General features: G+C 53.1%; 1 long non-coding RNA gene across 3 annotated transcripts in view; it reads left to right on the forward strand.

The window, feature by feature from the left end:
- Positions 1 to 6562, forward strand: part of LOC102476125 (uncharacterized) — a 21576-nt gene that overhangs the window by 8870 nt on the left and 6144 nt on the right. Inside the window, exons 1-2 of one of the 3 annotated variants that reach the window (XR_003551027.1) lie at positions 4057 to 4162; positions 4245 to 4349. This is a non-coding gene — a long non-coding RNA (uncharacterized LOC102476125). Of the gene's footprint in view, positions 1 to 4056; positions 4350 to 6562 lie in introns of those variants that run through there. The other 2 variants (XR_003551028.1, XR_003551026.1) reach the window with 2 other exon arrangements.

Below are 6562 nucleotides of genomic sequence, written 5' to 3' on the forward strand. Positions count from 1 at the left end.
GGGGTCGATGTGTATGTGTGTGTGTCTGTGGAGGAACCCTATCGGGGGCCATGTGTGTATGTGTGTGTGTGTGTGTGTGTGTGTGTGTAGGAACCCTGTCGGGGGCCGTGTGTGTCTGTGTAGGAACCCTGTCAGGGGCCGTGTGTATGTGTGTGTGTCTGTGTAGGAATCCTATCGGGGGCCATGTGTGTATGTGTGTGTGTGTGTGTGTGTCTGTGTAGGAACCCTATCAGGGACCATGTGTGTATGTGTGTGTGTATGTGTGTGTGTGTATGTCTGTGTAGGAACCCTGTCGGGGGCCATGTGTGTATGTGTGTGTGTATATGTGTGTGTGTGTATGTGTGTGTGTGTGTGTGTGTGTGTGTGTCTATGTTTCTCTCGCTCATGAAAGAAAGAAGCTTAGATAAGAAAAAAAGAAGTCAGGCCAGCAGGTGGTGTGGTGTTGAAGTGTTGGACTCCATGTGGTTCAAGTCCCAAACCTGGCAGCTTGCTTTCTCACTTTCCCTCTCTTTCTCTCTTTGTCTCTCTCTGGTCAAATTAAATAATAATAATAATAAAGTGAAACAATTCTTCTAAAAATTATTTATTTATTATCATTACTTTTGAATTTTGACAGAGAGAAAGACAGAGCAAGCCACCAGGTCTGGGACTCAAACCACAGTCAGCCATGTAGGAGTCCAGTGCCTTTAACCACCACGCCACCTGCCAGCCCCACAAATAATTCTTTTTAAAAAATGTCAGGGGCCAACAGGTAACGTGGTGGTTAGGGCACTGGACTCCCACGTGGCTGACTACATTTTGATCCTGGACCTGACAGCTTGCTTGCTCGCTCTCTCTCTCTCTCTCTCTTTCTCTGTCTGGTGAGCACACATGTGCTATAACAAATTTTTAAATAATAATGATAAATTAAATAAGTATTTTCAGAGCGTCAGGCTAGGGATGTGCCATGAGAATTCTGGGCAGACTGGTTGCTTGATTTTGATTCCTATAGTGCCTCAGGATCTCTGGGATGGCTGCTCCCAGGGGTCTGGAAAAGGAGGTGACAGGGCCCTTCTAAGTGCCTGCCAGATTTCCTGGGTGTTGGGCTGGGGCTAGGGGTTCCGGAAGGTGAGCTGGGATGGTGTCCCCGCCTAGGCTGACTGTGCCTCCCTGACTCAGCCAGGTGACCTTTATGGAAAACATTAGACCTACCCAGGCTGAAGCCCACCCACTCTCAGAGATACCGAGCTGCCGCTCCTGCCCCCCACACTCCTCCCCACACACAGACACACACACACACACCCCTGCCCATACAGACACAACCCCTGCCCCCCCCACGCCCCCTGACTGCAGGAGTGAGGTGCGGGAGGAGGGTGACTGCTGACAGCCCCCCATCGTGCTGGATGTGGTCACCCTGAGGCTCTCTGCCTCACTCTGCTCAGCACGGCCTCTGCAGCTGCCAGGCCTTTCCCCTTTAGCCACATTGTCCCCCATTCCCTTCCTGTCCCCTCTCCCTTCCTGCTCTCCAGGCCACAGAGTGCTGGCCCTGGGAGGGCTTGCTGGGTGGCGGTCCTGAGTCCAGGTGACAGGGGCTGCTGCCCGCTGGCCCTCCCTGCCTGCCAGGCCTGCAGCTCCACCCCGTGTCCCCACTGGCAGACTCCAGCGGGAAGGGGGTCCACTGCAGGGAGGCTCAGAGGCTTTCAGGGCTCCCGTGGGAATGTAGGGGAAAGCCTGTGGGGTCCGAGCCCTGGGGTCTGCAAGCGCAGGAGCACGTTGGGTTCCTGCAGCAGGAGATGGGGCACCTGACCCGGGACTCAGTGGGACAGTAGGACACCATGAATGCACACAGGCCCTGAGGGGGCTTCGGCATGGCTCCGATTGCTCAGCCCTGCCCGCTGCAGGGCCACGTCCACTGCCCTACTGCTGCCGGTCACTCCTGCAACCATCACCCAGCAGGTCCCCATGGCCCCGGAGCTGCCCTTGCCAGTGCTCACGGGCCCCAGGGCGACCGACAGCCTCTCACAGAGGTCTGCCACCACTCCGTGCAACGCAGACTCTGGTATATGGGCTGCCGCCCGTGAAACAACGGGGAGCTCGCCTGGGTGCGGTGTGGGGGACGCCGGGGAGAGGCGATGGCGACCTGGCAGTGAGACGGGCGGTCTGCAAGCTGGCTGCTCCCGGAGACCCTGGGCAACAGGCAGGTGGCCACGCTGGTATTAGGAAGGCTGTGCGGTGGGGTGGGGGGGACTGTGCCTGGGAGCCGGTGGGTGAAGGACTCCCAGTTCCTCGGCTGCCTGGCCGGCCTGAGGTCCGCAGGCTGAGCTGATGGCACGTGTGTGGGCCCCAGGGATCCCTGCAGCCCTGGACCTTGGCCAGCTGCAGTCCCTGCTCTCATGCCAACTGGAAATAACTGATGGAAAATAAACACGGAGTTTCTTTTCAGTTTTTTTATAGAGAGATTTTTGCTATAGGGTGCATGTACTTACTGGGGAGAGAGAGACAGAAAAGTGAGAAATCACCTCCCGGGAGGGATGGCCACCCTGCAGCCCTTCTCCTCTTCTCCTCTCAGGATTTTGGGCATGCGCGTACACACGCCCAGTGTGAGTTTTAGGCTGCCAGGTCCAGGACTTGACCCAGAGTCCAGTGATGAAACCATGACACTATCTGCTGGTCCTGCAAATTTTAAAAACATAACAATAATAATAAATTAAATTAAATTAAATAACAATTATGTTTAGACCTAGCGGAGCGAAGAAGAAGCCACAGCGAGAACTACAAGTGTTGTGGAAGGACGTGATATCAACGCACCCCTAGTGGGCTCTCGGCTGCCCAGATACTTGCCCGAGCCCCATCCCTGGATGCCAGTTCCTGCCCTCCTGGGCAGCACAGACTCCCCAGCCGGCCTTAGGCTGGCTGCTCTTCCAGTCCGGGCAGTGCCCGATCCCCACATCCCACCAGGGCCCTGCCGGTGGCCTCTGCTCCAGAGCCCAAGGGACAGGGTCACCTCAACTTGGCCCGACACTCTCCTGCCACAGGCCTTGGGGGCAGCCAGCCAGGGCCCTCCAAGCAAAGCCAGCCTGCCCTCGCAGCTCCCTGCTAGGCTGCGGACACCATGGCTGGTCCTCCTGGCCCCGGGGCAGGTCCCCATGGCTGCTCTGGTGGGGCCCTCTGGGGAGGAGAGCGGGGGTTCACACTGTTGGATTTGAAGCGGGTCATTCTTACTGGTGGGGAGCTACTCTGTGCATTGGAGGCGATTTGCCAGCATTTCTGGTAAACACTCACACGCATGCACACTGCAGACTCAGCCAGAGATGTCTCCGGACATGCCATGGGGGTGGGGCAGGGCAAAACCACCCCCTTGGAGAGCCACTATCTGGAACCTTCCCCCAACCTCCTGGGTTAGACAGAGAAACAAGGGCTCCCTCAAGAATTTCTAGTTGGGGCCAGCAGGTGGCGTAGTGGTTAAGGTGCTGGACTCGCACATGGCTGACCCGGGTTCAAGTCCTGGCCCAATAGCTTGACACTCAAACTGGGCGTGTGAGCCTGTGTGCCCAAGATCCCAAGCGGAGAATGGAGAAGGGATTGCAGCATGGTCGTCCCCTCCTGGGGGGCAATTTCTCACTTTCTCTCTCTCTGGCTCTCTGGAAAGAACAGGCACCCAATAACAAAAAATCTCTCAAAAAAAAAAAAAAAAAAAAACAAAGAATTCCCAGTTTGGGGGCCAGCTCAGAGCTGTGCTGCTCACGAGAACGGGGTGCACAGGCCGACGTGGTTCGAGTTCCTGCCCGGTCAGCCTGAAGCAAGCCGGGGACACGTGAAGAGCCCGGGATCGATCGGTGGACGGGGGGAGGGGTCGTGGCCTGGCCGCCCTGTGGAGCGAGGGCTCTGTTGTCCAGGAGCAGCGGAGGGCCGTGGGTTTACGAGCTCTGAACGAACGACGGCCGGGACCGGCGAACGCGCGCCCTCCTGCCCTCCTACGGAACAACGGGAGGCCACGGCATGGGCGTGTGCGCTGACAATGCGCCTCCAGGCTGCAGGGCGAATTGTCCGCCTCGGATCCCCAAGCCACACCCCCCTTATCTACTGCCACCACCCTGCTCCAGGAATGGCCTTATCGTCCTAACCCTCCAAGACACAACTCTCTAAAATGAACTTTCCTTCCCCTTTGCCCAGTGAATAGGAGGTGGGGGCGAGCTGGGCAGGAGCACCCTGGGGCCTCCCTCTCCCTCTGACCCCAGGGCTGAGCAGGGCTTCCTGTATTTCAGGTCACTGCCAGACAGAGGAGTCACAAGAGGTGACCTGACGTGCTGCCACGGAATCTGAACACTCAGAGAGCATCGTGGGCCCATCTGCTTGGGGACCTACACCAGGTAAGGGACAGTCCCTACTCAGTCTTTGAGGAAGGGACCGGCATTCGTAGCTTCAGAGAGGGGTTTCTAACACGGGGCAAAAACTAAGTAGGCCCCAAAAGCTTTCTTTAAAAACCTTACAGCAGCTTCTTAAAACTGCTCAATGCTCTTTAGAAACTAAAGCTGGGAACCAGCAGGTAGTGTGGTGGTTAAGGCGCTAGACACTCCCACATGGCTAACCACGGTTTGAGTCCTGGACATGGTGGCTTGCTTTCTCACTTTCCTTCTCTCTCTGTGTGTCACTCTCTGGTCAAATTAAAATAAAATAATGAATAAATTAAATAAATAAATAGTTTTTAAAAGAGGAGTGAAAAAAATAAACTAAAGCTTTATTGGGTCCAGCAGGTCACATGGTGGTTAGAGGTGCTGGATTCCCACATGGCCAACCACAGTCTGAGTCCTGAACCTGGGAGCTTGCTTTCTCGCTTTCTGTTTCTCTCTCTCTCTGCCTCTCTCTGATCAAATTAAAAATAATAATAACAAACGGAATTAAATAAATTAATTTTTAAAAAGCCTAAAGCTTTATGTCTCCTACTGCTAACAGACAGCCATACCGTCCCTGGTCTCCTGAGTGAGAAGGTTAGACCGCGAGGTTTGGGAACAAGTAGGGCGGACACTAAAAGGAAGCTGTGGTCAGGGAGCCTATTCCCATCTCCGCCCTTTCGTCCTGGAGCCTCGTTAGAACACATACCCCGTGACTCCTGTCCCGGGAATCTCCATCGGATAATATGGCCACTTCCATTAAATTTGAACCCAAAAAAGATCTATCTTTCCCTCCTTCTAGACGGGAAAATCTTTCAATTCCAAGCCTCCCCGCTGGGGCACATCCTCTCTCACCCGGAATGTTTGGCCTTTGAACTGTTAAAAGAGGAGGAGGCTCATTTTCCTTTGCAATAGGCTTGGCCCTGATAAAAAATGGAAAGTAAGGGGAGCCTGGTCTAAAAATAACCAAGTAAATAAAACTCTAAAAATTCTAGGGCACACCATGACAAACCGTTTTTCTAACTATATTATAATCTGTCCTGTTAAACTTTCTAGCCTTTATGCTAATTAGAAACATCTGTGGTCGTGGTTGACTCGCTGGAGAAACCTAGGGCTAAATTAGAAAACCCTCAGCTCTGCAGGAGCTGACAGAAACATCGCTGAGAGTATTCACACTTTTAGCAAAGCCTCGAAGATAAGCACCTAAGGATCTTAACATCTAAACATCTCAATTTTTAAAAAGGAGACAAAACTTTTCAGAAAACATGAGCTCTTTTGTTCGCATGTGTCCGTGTGTATGTATGCATACATGTTATCATGTGCTATATGTTGTGTGTCTATGTGGTAAAAGGCCTTAAGAAAGGCCAGTCAATTTGATTTTTTTTTTTTTTTTGGAGAGGTTTTTGCTATAGGGCACTGCGCTCGCCAGACAGACAGAGACAGAGAGACAGAAAGTGAGAAATCACCCCCCAGGGGGGATGGCCACACCGCAATCCCTTCTCCTCCATTCTCCTCTCGGGATCTTGGGCACGCACACACACATACCCGGTGTGAGTTTAAGCCCCAGGTCCCGGACTCAAACCGCGGTCGTCTACGTGGGAGTTCAGCAACATAGCCATTACACTAACTGCTGGTCCCTCTCAATTCGATTTTTAAAAAGAACACTCAAGGGGTCGGCAGGTGGCATGGTGGATAAGGGTGCTGGACTCCCATGTGGCCAACCACAGTTCAAGTCTCGGACCTGGTAGCTTGCTTTCTTCCCTCTCTCACTCTCTCTCTCTCTGTCTTTCTAATCAAATTTTAAAATAAAATGAATAAATAAAATTAAATAAATAATTCTTTAAAAAAGAAAAAAATAAAGAACACTCAAATTAATTTAAATGCTTTTCAAGTTTGCGTGACTTAAAAACTTTGACAAATAAGCTGGCTCCCTCCTGAGGGCAGGATCTGGGAAAGCCCAGATCAGAGCCTCTGCCTGGGAAGGGACTGAATGTCTCCAGCCTGGGGGGCCTGGCACTGCCCAGCACCCATAACTGACCACTCCTGCTCCCTGGGGCCTTGTCCCCAATGAGGCAAAGCCACATTGTCACTAGAGACAGAAATGCCCTGCGGCCCGTAGGGAGCCCGGGATTCTAAATCCATGCCGGGCTCTGAGATTGATGGTTAATGGCTCGAAACCCCTGCGGCTTCCC

Source organism: Tupaia chinensis, unplaced genomic scaffold, assembly GCF_000334495.1.
Source record: "Tupaia chinensis unplaced genomic scaffold, TupChi_1.0 Scaffold000578_2, whole genome shotgun sequence".
Taxonomy (NCBI): domain Eukaryota; kingdom Metazoa; phylum Chordata; class Mammalia; order Scandentia; family Tupaiidae; genus Tupaia; species Tupaia belangeri.